This window comes from Phyllostomus hastatus, unplaced genomic scaffold (assembly GCF_019186645.2).
Source record: "Phyllostomus hastatus isolate PE091 unplaced genomic scaffold, TTU_PhHast_1.1 phas_contig_1, whole genome shotgun sequence".
Classification (NCBI taxonomy): domain Eukaryota; kingdom Metazoa; phylum Chordata; class Mammalia; order Chiroptera; family Phyllostomidae; genus Phyllostomus; species Phyllostomus hastatus.
The window spans coordinates 14,016,584-14,030,318 of record NW_025333498.1 but is presented as its reverse complement, the minus strand read 5'-3'; the positions used below and the strand labels follow the sequence as shown (position 1 = coordinate 14,030,318).

The 13,735-nt window shown below is 43.0% G+C and overlaps 1 protein-coding gene across 2 annotated transcripts in view; it reads right to left on the bottom strand.

Annotated features, from left to right (window-relative positions):
• The window catches only part of PDE11A (phosphodiesterase 11A), a 322,202-nt gene that overhangs the window by 92,546 nt on the left and 215,921 nt on the right, over positions 1-13,735 (bottom strand). The gene's annotated exons all lie outside the window — the stretch shown is intronic.

Genomic DNA, 13,735 nt, shown 5'->3' with positions numbered 1-13,735 from the left:
TGGTACAGCTAAACTCTGAGCTGGAAATGTCTTTTGTTTCTGAACTGCAGATGCCCCAAGCAAAGGAAGGGGAGAGGGAAAAGCTAATCTGAAGCAAGAATATACACACTGGACCTAGTCTGTAGAATTTAGAACACAAAACTGCCTAGTTTACTGAAACCACAGTCACACGACATACGAGTATTCTGACGCGTACCACAGAGCACTAAATGCAAGCAACATCTGGGCAGCCCACAGCTGTGAATTCTAATTGCTGCTCTTCAGGAGGACATGGGAATCTACCGCTTTGCTTCCTTTCTCCTATTCTTGTATCCTGTAGCTGTGCACATGCTGTTTGTCACACACATTTTGTATATTTACAAGGAGAGAAAGATCTTTGTGCATCTCTGTTGCAAAATGTGTTTTCTTAGTAAAACAGATATTTGTGGGGTTAGCTTAAGCATATGCATCACTGAAGGAATATACTGTAATATTGTTTAGCTTCATTCTCTATACGCCATTTGATAACTTTAACATAATTTCAATTCTGGTGATACATAAAGTCATCCCTTCATCTGCATGAGGAATTTGTTCCAGGACCACAGTGGATGCCCAAATTCATGGATGCTCAAGTCTTTTATATAAACGGCATAGTGTTTGCATATAACCCACATACATCCTCCCGTATACTTTAAAGCATGTCTGGATTACTTATAGTACCTAATAAAATGTAAATACTTGTTATATTGGACTGTTGAAGGAATAACTACAAGAAAAAAAAGTCTGTACATGTTAAGTAAGGAGGCAACTGTGGTAGGCCTAACTGGGTAGTACATGTCAGCAACAATGTAACATTTTTGTTCCAATATTTTCCATCTGCCCCTGGTTTAATTCTAACGTGTGAAACCCCTGGATATGGAGCCATATGCCGTGTTTTCAAAACATTCATGTTAGTTAGTTGTCAATCAATGTCTCACACAAACTTAAAGGCAAAAGAAAATCTTTGGGAATAATATTTTGGGGGGCTGATTTCATTGGATTTAACATATCCTTTGGGCCAATCGTGGTAAGAGAATCATGTCTGTTTTCAGATTATCAGGGACCATCCTGTTTTCATAGTCCTAGTCCTAGTCTACTCCTTGGGTGTGAATCACCCAGGGAGTAACTAACACCCAGGCTACTTTGGCTGAGCAATGACATCCCACTTGGAGGACTCTAAGCATCCAGAAACCACGTAACCAATCGTTTCTTCCTACCTCCTCCTTCCTCCACAGGAGTTTACCTTTCTAGGCCAAAATCCAAACAGAACATGAAAAAACAATGAACGAATACATAAATTACAAGACAAGTGGCATTCTGCAGATTGGTTATCTTCATTAAAAAATTAATCAGCTTATCCTTCAGTGAATCATTGTAATATATTAACATGTTTGTTATAGAATCTAACTCCTTGGAATTAAAAAGGTAAGGCTTATGAAATAGTCTTTTTGTGAGTGTCCTTACTCAAAGTTCCTGGCCTTATGCTAAACACCTTACTAACTTCTTTTTTCACTTTAAAACTCTTTTCAATCAAAGTGATGCATACACACAATTTTAAGAGTAAATGAGGTCTTCAAGTCTAGACACACATACATTCATGGTACCCCAATTTTTTCTTACCCAGAGGTGCATTTCTTTTTTGTATTTGGTGAAGTAAGATGCTGTGATTTTTATTTTTTACTTTGAAGTATTTTTATGAACTTCCCGACATTGGGAATGACGATTAAGCTCTCTTACCCTTTATCTGCCAACCTGTGAGCATGTATACTAACCCTTCTCACTTCCCAGTGCGCAGAGTGGGGCAAAAGTAGGTTTACGGTCATGCGTATGCAAAACACAGAGTTTACTCTTGCACTATTATTGTTCATTACTGTAGTATTATTTTCCACACTAGTAACTGTGAACCTACTTTTGCTCAACCCTGTAATAATGTAATAACTTTGTTTAGAGAGATATTCAGGGTTACAGTATCATGGCTATGTAAAAGATATTCATCACTAAGTCATTAAATTTAATATGGTTATTTCCCTTTCCTTGATAGCATTTTGTATTTTGCAGAGTTAACAATTATCTTTTTAAATGTGTGCTTAGTGTCTATGTACTTATCACTAATTCAACCCCTACAATCTCCACCAATTATCTTAGTCTCACCTGAAAAAATTTTTTAATAGCATCCCAATTTTGTTTCATGGATACACTATTTACCTCTCTGATGATGCTATCAATAACGCTACTTGACAGTTTTCTTCTCCCTAATTCAGAGCTTCTGCGATCTGGACCGGCAGTCTCTTACGTCTGATTCCTAGCTTTCATCCTAGGCTGTTCCTTCACCATATTTCTTGGTGTCTTCATTCCTCTTTTATTGCTGTATCTCACATCTTTCTCTTGTCCTGGTTTTTCTCTTCATCATGGTGAGACACATCCCCTAACAGCTTCCCAACAGAAAGTGTGTGACAGGAAAATTTGCATGTCTGAATAGTTCTCATATTATGGTCACATTTGATTGATAATTTGCCTAGGTACAGATTTCTAGATTGGAAATAATCCCTTTAGAATTTGGAAGGCATTCCTCTTTAGCTTTAAGTTAATTTTGAGAAGTCAGAAGCTATTCAGAATCCTAATCCTTCAAAATGACTCCTTTTCCTGGACCATTTTTGCAGGATCTTTGTTTTGGTTTCCAGATGTCTGAAATGTTATGAAAATGTGTCTAGATGCTAGATGTGAGTTTATTTTCACCTATGGTCCTAGGTACTTTTGAACACTTTTTTTCTGAAAAATCAAGTCCTCTAATTCTAGTAAAAAATTTAAGATACTCTCTTTGATAAAATCAGAGAAATGTTTCCCTTCTATTTTTCTGGAATTCCTTTTATTTGATCTTTGGCCTGGCTTTATTTTTTCTTTTTCCTTCTATATTTCATTTCTTTTTCTTTTTACTCTATTTCCTAGGAAATAGTCTATCTCTTTATCATTGACATTTAATACTATAGCTTTCATTTCTAAAGGCTCTTCTTTACTTGTCTGGATATTACTTTTTAATTTTTTTTAAATAGCATCCGAATTTTGTTTCATGGATCAATACCATCTCTTACCTCTCTGAGGGTGTTAGTGATAACTCTGACTGACATTTTCTTCCCCCTTCACAATTTGCTGAACTCTCTTCATGTTGCTTTAGTTACTTTTTTAAACATCGTGGTAAAAAACAGAACACAAACTTATCTTCTTAACAACGCTTCAGTGCACAGATTGGCATTGTTCACTGTGTGCTTGCGGCTGCACAACACCCAGAACTTGTCATCCTGTGTGACCAAAAGACTCCGTACCCAGTGAGCAGCTCCTCCTTCCCCTCTCCCGGCCCTGGAGACAACCCTTCCGCTCTCCTGTTTCTGTGGCTTTGGCTAATCTAAGTGCCCCACACAAATGCGATCACTGGGGATTTGACTTTGAGATTGGTTTATTTCACTCAGCGTAACGCCTTCAAGGTTCACCCATGTTGTGTGTAGGGCAGTATGTTCTTTTATCAGGCTGGGCAACATTCCCTTGTATGCAGAGACCACATTTCTTTATCTGACCATCTGTTGATGGTGTGGTCCCTTTTTAAATCAGCTTATCCTTCAATAAATCATTTTTAAGATCGTGGCGGCTTCGAGGGATGAGAGGTTTTCCCTGGCTGTGTGGTGACCTTTGATTTCCTGCTCCTGTTTAAAAGTGGGGCTCTAAGAGTTTCCATTAGAGCTTCTGGGGGCTTTTCCGTAGGGGAATCTGATTGACTGTTCGTTCCCCTGGGGAAGCCACCAAATATTGGTATCGTTGGGTCTAGCTGTTCAGATTCCCCAGAGAAGAATCTTCTGGCTGGAGCTGGTGGGGAAGAGGAGTGGAGGGGAGCAGCAGCACTGGTCTACAGCTCTGCATCCAGCCCCTGAAGTGCTGCACCTACCCTTGAGTGCTGCACCAGCATCCCCTAACCCAAAGACCTGCTGTTATGTCCTCTTCAGAGGATGCACCCTGGGTTTATGGAGTGGCAAAGCAAGACAAAGGATCCAGAGATCTAACTGTTTCTTAGGTTCTCCAGGTTTCCTGTTTATAGCCCCACCTTTACCCCCACTTCCACAGGTACCTAATTAGCCACTTCCTAGCTATGCAGGGGTAGCGGTCTGGGGTATCATCTGTTGGCCTCTCATCTTTCCCCATTGCTAGCTTATGTTGGCTTCCTTGGTTTTGCTAAGTTACTTACTACTTGCCCACTAAATTACTTAATGTTTATGCATTTCTTTGTCTTTGAGAGTTTTTGCCTTAAAAAATATCCGTTTATTATTGTTTTAATATGGTTGGTTAAGGAACAAAATAAAATGAGTGTGTTTATCATCTTTGTCTAAAAATCATGGAAATGATCTTTCTGAAATGCTTTAAATGACCGGAGAGGAGAACTCAGAGGTGAGGCAGCCTTGGAGCTGCAGACCCTGTGTTTCTCTGTGCACAGGCCTGGCTGCTCCCACGTGGGCCTCTTTCTCCTGCCTGGGGCCAGGGCTTGCCACTCCTGACCTCACTCACTGGGCTGCCAGTGACTCCAGAGGCAGATCACATTTCTCTATCTGACCATCTGTTGATATGTAGTCCCTTAGATGTATAGAACCCTGTAGCCAGGCTTCTTTCCCTCAGGGAAGCTCCAGAATGACTTTCTGTTTTCATCACCTGTTTCAGGGCTTTGCACACAGACAATGCCATGCACTTAGGATGAGCTGTTTTAACTTGTTGAAATTCAAACTCAAAGACAACTGGAAAACCATTTTCCAAGAGGGAAAAAGCCCTGCCCGCAAAGAACACGAGTGCTTCTGGTCTCAGAGGAGTCTGGCACAGGAGGCGGAGCTCTCTGAGGTCGAGGAGCAGGCGCGGAGATGCAGACTACATGCTTGCGGCTCCCCAGGTGACCCCTGCTGTGTGCGTTATTAATAGTGTGCCCTCCGATGCCATTATAAATCCTCTACCCTTCACAGGCACTAAATTCACTTAATTATCTTAAAAATTAAAGAATATAGGCTTTTTTCATTATGAAATGTTAATGGAAAGGAAATAAGAACATTAGGTTGAAAAATGTAGGGTGACCTCTGGTTCACCAAGACCCATCCTTAGTGACCTTGTCTTTTTTCCCCTAATAGGTTGATTGATCCACGGTTAAATCACAGCAGTCTATAGATCACCCTGAGCCCTGTCATAAACCTTTGCTGGCACTTGTAGATGCAGAGAAAGTTCCAAGTTTCAGGAATGAACATTTTTAGCTATTTTTGAGGCATATGCATAGTTCGCGCCCATGTTTCTAAATTCAAGAGCAGTTTCTGGAGAAAACTATGAAGAATAAAGAGGAGTGTGTGTTCTGAGGACATGTGCATGGAAGTCTAATCTGCAAAAGATTTGGGAAGAGATTTTTGTTGCCAGATTTCCTTGTTAGGGACACAGAAGCTCCCTATCTCTTCTGGTAAGTACAGAATGGGACCGTGTCTTCCAAACCTATAATTACTCCAGCCACAGGATATTAACAAAACAAATCAAAGTCAACTTCTTCAAGTGTCAGTCTTCAACTTTTAAATATTTATAAGGTACCATATCCCTAAATCAAAGAGGAGTGCTACAATCCAAAATAACTACTGAATTAATAGCCAGGAAATAACATTTGGATAAAAGAACCATTTACTTTACTGCAGCAATAAATGAAAACATAGAATTATGAGTCTGGGAGCTAATTTGAATAATGTTTGAGCAGTAGGACTCTAGCTGGCTGGGAGTACCTGATATCCTTTGACCATTCCTCTTCTTTGTTTGGGTCTTAATAGTTAAGTGGTTATCAAAGTGAGTCATAAAACTGCCTCCTCTAAAATTGAAAAGGTAGTTTTAAAAGAGGCTGTAAAATGTTAAAATACAATCTTGGGTCCTTTGACACATGAGTATTACATTTTGTGATGCTCAGAAAATGGAAGGAAACAACAAAGTGGGCGGCGGTCCGGCCCCAGCAATTCCCAGGAGAACTGGCAGTGCCAGCCCAGCCCAGCCACCCCTCCGGTCAAAGGCAAAGTCGGGACTCGAGGGTTCTTGGATGAATGCAGACAGGAGACTGGAATGGGAAGTTCTTTGTTTCGCGGCACTGTCATAGCACTTCCTGCATGTTAACCCATTTGGTCTTCCCTAGGACCCTACAAGGTAGGGAATATTTTCAGTCCTATGTCACAGCTCAGGTAACTGAAGGTATCTTGTTCCAATCTGTACAGGTGTGACTGGCAGAAGTGAGTTTGAACCTGGGGAGTCTGGTTTTAGATGCTGCCTCCTAACCACCACACTGCTTCTGAAAGTGGGCCCCGGCCAAGCCCAGGGGTTCCCCATTCCTTCATCATGCAGACTTTCTTGGGTTCAGCTTGGACAGTGCTTGGGATCCGGATCTAAACGACCAGCCTCTAAATCCATGTTGATAATGAGCAGCCTGGATCCATTTGAGGGGACAATGTTTTGGTCCTTACTTAGAAGAATCTGCTTGAGAACATCTCTAAACCCAAAACTGACCGTAGAATAAGCCCCGGGGCTGTCAGCAGACAGAAAAGGTGCCGGCCCAGGGTGTCGGCAGGCCACACCAGCCCGTACAAAACCCGAGAAGCGACCAAGGGCTCTGAAGCCACCTGGAGCCCCGTGTGGCAGTGATGCGAAGATCCGTGTCGTGCTCCTGGGGCCAGGCGTACAACAATGAGGTGATTAAACTCTGCAGCTCATGGGCTACATTTATATACAGAAATACTACAGTTTAGAACATTAGGAGTGAATATAAATGTCCAAGAATTGCCAAGAAACATTTTTAAAAGGAGACTAATAAGGTCCTACCCTCTCATGTTAAAATATATAATAGATGTAACATATGTTTATATGTTAAAACATAGACTTTGTCCCTTTAACTCAGCCCATACTATTTTTATTATGCCATTTCCTCTTTAAATGCCGTGAAGGACTCAGTGTGGCCTGCTGAGAAATTTATTATTCTTATTCTTATCTTTCTCTCTATGGCTTCAGATTATTCTACCCTCACCCTCCAACCCCCACTCTCTGCCCCATCCACATGCTCACCCATTGGGTTTGAATGTTTTCTTTCACTGTGCCAGTAGAAATTCAAACTGCATCTTCCTTACAACTTCATTCCCATTCATTCATTTCTATCTTCTCCTGCAGTCAACTTCCTCTTCTCTATGGTTGTATGAATCCCCATGCTATTTAAAGTCACTTTATATTCCAACAGGGGTGTCCAACCTTTTGGCATCTCTGGGTCTCTGCACCACACTGGAAGAAGGGTTGTCTTGGGCCACACATTCAATACATTGCCACATGTAATCTCAAAACAATCTCCTAATGTTTTAAGTAAATTTACGATTTTGTGTTGGGCCGCACTCATAGCCATCCCGGGCTACACACGACCTGTGGGCCACAGGTTGGACACCCCTGCAGTGTTTTTGAGCACACCCATTAGAGCATAAATTAGGTCCCTGAATCACACGTGTCAACTGGCTTCAATGTCTTTATGTGCGATTTGGGGGGAGGGATCCATAGCTTTCTTCTGACTCCTGTGCAATTTAACACGGGTTCCACAGCTTGACAAAACCCCTAGGTGATCCTTAGGTACACTCGGGTTGGAGAAGGACTTCCCCACGGGCTGTTTGCTCCTGGGATCTGTATCCATGAATGTCTAAGTTTCACTTAAATAGTAGCAAAGCTTCCCATTACATGGCTAGACAAGACAAAGGGCGTTTTGTATATTTGTCTTGTTTACGTGCATAAAAGCAAGGAAGATGAGTAGTCAATAATCACTATGTTTAAAAAGAAACAGGCCTGGCTGGTGTGGCTCAGTGGAGTGAGTGTTAACCTGTGGACCAAAAGGTTGCTGGTTCAATTCCCAGTCAGGGCACATGCCTGGGTTGTGGGCCAGGTCCCCAACTGGGGGCATGTGAAAGACAATCTATCAATGTTTCTCTCCCTCTCTTTTTCTTTTTTCTCTCCACTCTAAAAATAAAATGAAGTACTTTTTTAAAAAAGAGAGAAAAGTTAAAAGACGACAAGCTTCTAGGTACAACATGCCCCCTTCTTACTAACCTTTTATTCTCAATTATTGCTTAATCAACTTTGGTTTTATAGGCTTGAGTAGACTTATTACTCTGAATGTCTTAATGGGAAAATGAAACTTCTATAACCTCTTTACATGTGATTTTCAAAAATTTCACCAGAAGCTGAAAATCTTATGGCCTTTCTTTTATTTCTGTTTGAGCTATTTGAGTGAGGCAGCCTTATCTGCAAGTGTCTCCCAGTAACCTCAGAGCGGGCGTCTGGTATCTGCCATGCAGCAGCCGAAGCCTGTGGGGAAGTGTGGTTCCCACGTATTCTCGTGTCACGGTGAGAACCAAAAGAAAAGGAAACCTCATAGTGACGATCCCCTTTGAGACAGAGAAACTTTCCCCCTTGTGGTGTCTTTTTAAACCTGGCTCTTTGGTATTTCTGATACGCCCTCACTGCTTATATTTATCAATGAAACAGTTCTCCTTAGCAGCACTGAAAATTTGAATCCTGACTTTCAACAAAAACAGGTCATTTTTAAAACATTGTCTCTCCCCCGTAGTATGTAACATTTAAAATTAAATTAAAAACAAGCAGTATTGCAGTATAAGTTTTTTAAAGAAAGGTATCAAGTGTTTCTTCTTAAATACGTATATATATTACATGTCAGTTGGTGCAATATTTGCTTATATAGCTCTATGTTTTCTATAGTTTCTTTATGAAAGAAGATTGTTTAAAAGTTAAGATTATAAGATTAATCCATCATGCACTGTGCACATCACAATGATCTGCAAGGCAACGTACTATGTGAAAGAGAACCAGCACTAAGAGACGACGATGTGTTGAATCTTGAATTGGAAATAGATGTTCTTCATCACCTATCGGCCCTCTGGCTAAGGTCAGGTGTAAAATAGCTGTTCATCAGGCCTATGGCTCCTCGGTGAGTGGGTACTGTGAAGTAACTTTTCTTTTAAAAAAGGTTTCTCTGATAAAATTTACTTCTTTCTTATTAAAGTTAAGTCAATGTGGTATATTACAGTGTTATTTTGTTCCTGCTAGTGATAGTGGTATATACATAATCACCTTTGTTCCCAGAAATATTTACTGTGGGTTTCAAAGATCCCTGCAAAATCAGAGAATAAAACGAAGTGAAAACAGGTCAGAAAGGAAAATCAAAGGGACGCCCAGTGCAGGAATGTGAAACACAATCAGAAGTGAGGTGACCGGGCAAAACGTGTGCCAGAGCACCGACCCAACACGTGGTCGGAGTGCCAGCTTCCCAGAGACACTACCAGGAGGGTGTGATGTGTTAGATGGTTTACAGTGCCCATGAGATTGAAAAAAAGCAGGAGGCTAAGGAAACCCCTAGAGACACAGCTTATACTATGTCTGGGTCTAGAGCAAAACATCACTTGTGTTTTTCAGGGAAAACTTTCCAGTCAGTGATTCTCAAAATGTGAACCTCAGGCCAGTGAAATCAGCATCACCTGCAAGCTTGTTAGAAATGCAGATTCAGAATCAAAAACTCTATTTGTGCTTAGCAAGCCTTCCAGGCAGCTCTGATGGCCAAGGAAGTCAAGGATGGCCTCTGAGAACCATTGCTCCAAACCTTATCCCCCAATAAGCACTGCAGTGAGTTACTGGGAGCAGGGCTGGTTTCGCATGGTGTGCAGATTTGAGGGACTGAAGGCAGAGGGTAAAGGGTTCTCTGAGGAAGGGAAAACCACTGACCAATGGGGGTCTGCTGTTTAATTCTTTTGATCTTTTTGTGTGTGGAAATTTTCATAATAAAATCTTGGAAAAAAGTAATTCACTGCCAACAGGTGATGAAACATCCAACTAATAATACCACCTTCCAAGAAGAAGGTTTTGATTTATTAAAAGTTTACACAGTGATGTCACTAAAAGCATGGTTTAAATTCTTTTAGTAATTGTTTTCTCGTAAAGATATGTGTTAAGTTAAACTTGCAGTTGCCCAGAGCATTCTTCGTAACAGATAGGCTCTGAGTCTAATCCCCCCTCTAGTACCTATTTGCTAAGTGGCCATGGGCAGGAGATGGAAGTAAGGTTTGGACTGAGTGTTCTCCAGGGGTGTCCAACCTGTGGCCCATGGGCCACGTGCAGCCCAGGATGGCTGTGAATGTGGCCCAACACAAAATTAGAAATTCACTCAAACGTTATGAGATTTTTTTTGTGATTCTGTGTCACAGTGTATTTAATATGTGGCTCAAGACAACACTCCTTCTTCCAGTGTGGCCCAGAGACAACCAAAAGGTTAGACGTCCTATCTGTAGACAATAATAAAACTGTTGCACGGTTGTTATGAGGATTGAATGAAACAATACACATTAAGGGTCCAGCACAGTGCTTGGAAATAGGAAACACTGAATGACAATGACTGGTACAATTATGGTTGTTGTTGGCATGTTGTTGTTATTACACTCATTAGTATACACTGATGTCGGTCTCAAAGAGTGACTGGGATATGGGAGATTTCAGTGACTACACCCTGAAGAATCACCTCCACCTGCTCCCTTAGGGGATGTCTGCATTTAATTGTATTAAATTCAGCACAAAGGTGCTGCCTCCCTAACTCCACAGTAGGCGCTGCACTGTGCTCTGGCTGCATTGGTGAAGTGGGTGTGGTTTCCATGTTCCCAGGCTGCAGGGGAACAGAGGTTATAGGCCTTACAATGCAGCGGGGTCAGTGCTGTGAAGGGGGAAGCACAGGGCACTGCAGGAGCCCCTGGGAGAGTCTGATGAAACACCCCTAGCTCAGTGTACCTGCTTCAATTCTAAATCATCATCAAAGGTCAGCTTTATAAAGTATATTTAGAATAATTTAAAATGTTGAAAATAGTATGATTGCAAGTTTCAGCTTGCGCTGAAACCTAAGAAAAGATGTTGGCTCCACACATGAAGTTCAGATGCAACAAGAGGAGGGAGTGTATCAGAGGCCAAGAAACACAGTGGAGGAGGGCGGTCTGACGTGGGCACTGAAGGATGAGTACAGTCCACCGGGAGAGTGGGGGATCACAGACTATTCCAGGCAAGGGAAAGAGCCTGGGCAGAGAAGAGTTCCAGTCTCACCCGAGGATGGGAAATACCCTGAGGCACAGACCTGTAGGGCCCCACGATTGATCAAAATCCTGCTTGATTCAGGATTTGCCCCAATTGGCCTTTAGAGCCTGGGGCACATCAGTGCGGGCTCTAAATGTGGTGCAATGGGGTGGCCCCATGAGGTCACCGTGAACTTCTGTGGTGTCCTTCTTCCCGTGCCTCAGCAGTGGGAGGGCAGTGGGTAGCTGCAGGCAGCCAAGGTTGTGTCCGTTGCATTAGAGTTTAAGGTTCAGAGATGTGAGGTATGAGTGCCCCAAAACAAGTGCTGCCCTTCCAGCCTGGTCTTCCTAGCCCAGCGAGTTGCTGCCTTCCATCCTGTGCTGCCAGGACCCCCACCTCTCTGGTACGCTGCTTCTCCGGCTCACATACTCGGGTGAACCTGAATAGCTTCCTGCCCCCCTCAACCTCAAGGTGCTGCACTGTGGGTTGTGCTTGAGTCCTTGCTGCCGCTGTCTGCTGCAGCCTCACCCGAGAGAGGGAAGGCATGGCCACCGATGCTCCTTCCACACTCCACGGTGCCTGGTGGCTCACAGGGCACACAGCAGGGACTCCGTGACTATGCCATCAGTGGGGGTAAACTGTACTCTCGCTGGGAGTTTATCTAGGTACCTAAGTCCACCCGAAGAGTACTGAGAGAGGAGCAGGAATTGAACAATATTACAAAAGATATTTATAGAAGATAACCTAGGTCATCATTTAGGAAATAATGAGGAATCTATAATGGATAATATAGATTTGATCACATTGTTTCCATTTAAAAGGAAAAAACTTTAAGTGCCAGCTTCTCCAGCCAACAGCCACTCTGTATTAGATTGAGAATAATTTAAGCATCTTAGAAAACAAATAACTTCACCCAGTATTCAACTTGCCTGCTATTATTAACTTTGTCACACTGTAGTTTTTCTAAACGTTTGGACTTAATGAGCAGGCTTAGATATCTATTTGACAAACAGAAACTTGCAAAAGACTGACAGAAATTCCCAGCTCTTGGTGGGAATAGTACAAAGGAAAAAGTACAACTTGATATGCAAACATGATCTTCACATGGATTGAATGCATGCACCAGGCTGGGGGAAAGACCCACAAATCCAAGCGAGCCTCTTTCCTGCCTCTCTAAGATACCGCCATGAGAGTTCCATCAATATAGATCAGAAAAGTCTTTTCTGTTAAAACGAAAATACTGTTGATGCAATGGGGTGGAAGAATAGGCTCATAAAGCAGGGCAGAAAGTGAGAGTAATCCCCTAAGGAATGAGACAACAATCTGACAATGGTTTCAACAACTAGACAGGAACAGGTGAAAGGAGAAAGAAGGTGGGAGAACTTGTGCACCAACAAGAGGTGAGGCTGTCCAGGACCTCAGCCCCTAGTGAGGGATCGGGGTTCGAAAACCAGTGAGTTGGTCCTGCACTTGATTCACGAAAGCTACAGACTAAGGAACAGCATCCTCCCTTGTTTCCATAGTGAGAAAGTACAGGTTTGTGAAAGAATCGCCACTAATGGGAATCCACAGGGACAAGGAAACACTAACGCGGGGCCCAGACACCCAGGGCACAGGGGACAGCCCAGGGCGGGGAGCCTGGAGGCCCCAGAAGTGGTAGAGAAGGCCGGTGTTGGGGGATTAAAGGAAACTTGAAGCTCAGCCTGACCTCTTTGTGGTTTTGGTAAAAGTCCACCTGACCCTGCCCTGTGTGTGCTGGGGTGACGGGTCCCAGCCCTGTTACAAGTTCCACACCCCACCTGGCAGCAGAGGCAGGGAGGGGAGAAGCTGAGTGGGGATTGGGATTGGCTAACACAACAGGGGCCCCCTGGGGGTGAAGTGGATGGCTCTGGCCACTGAGCAGGACTTGGTTTTGTTTGGGCTGTCAGTCACATCACCTGCCTGGTCCCCTGCTCTCTCCCCTTGCTCCATACCTCGAGCCCCATCATTTTGTCCTGCTAGTTGGGGTTAGGAGTGCAATCTGTTGGCATGGACAGATGTGGCTGGCCACCCAGCCATCACTTTCTGGTGAGCTTGTAAGAGAAAATATTTCAATATTCATGCATTCCACAGAAACTATTTTCTAACCTGTCTGCTGGGAGAAAAATAGACTCTACTTTCCACATGTTTTCCATGGCTTCTCTCTGCAGCAAGGTAAATAAGAATTTATATACTATTGCTGCTAGATCCAGTAAATATTTATATTGGTTTATGCCATAAAAGCATATGAAGCATTATTAAAAAGTCTCTACTCTTAGGGCTGAATACAGCAACCCCCTTCAGTGAAGGAACAGTCTATTGGGGGAGGCGGCGGGCTGCCGCCCACTCCCAGCCTCAGGTCCCGGTCTGGAGCCGCACCTGGGCTTGCTCTCGGATGAGTGGGGGTGGTCCCGAAAACATACCCTCACATACACCTATGCACACGATGTCACAAGCACACACACAAACATACAATGTATTTTTTGACTTTGATCAGGTATCTGATTAGTCCTTTCTGCCTTGCCTTCGTATCAGACGGTCTGCAGCCCTGACAGACATTGAACCT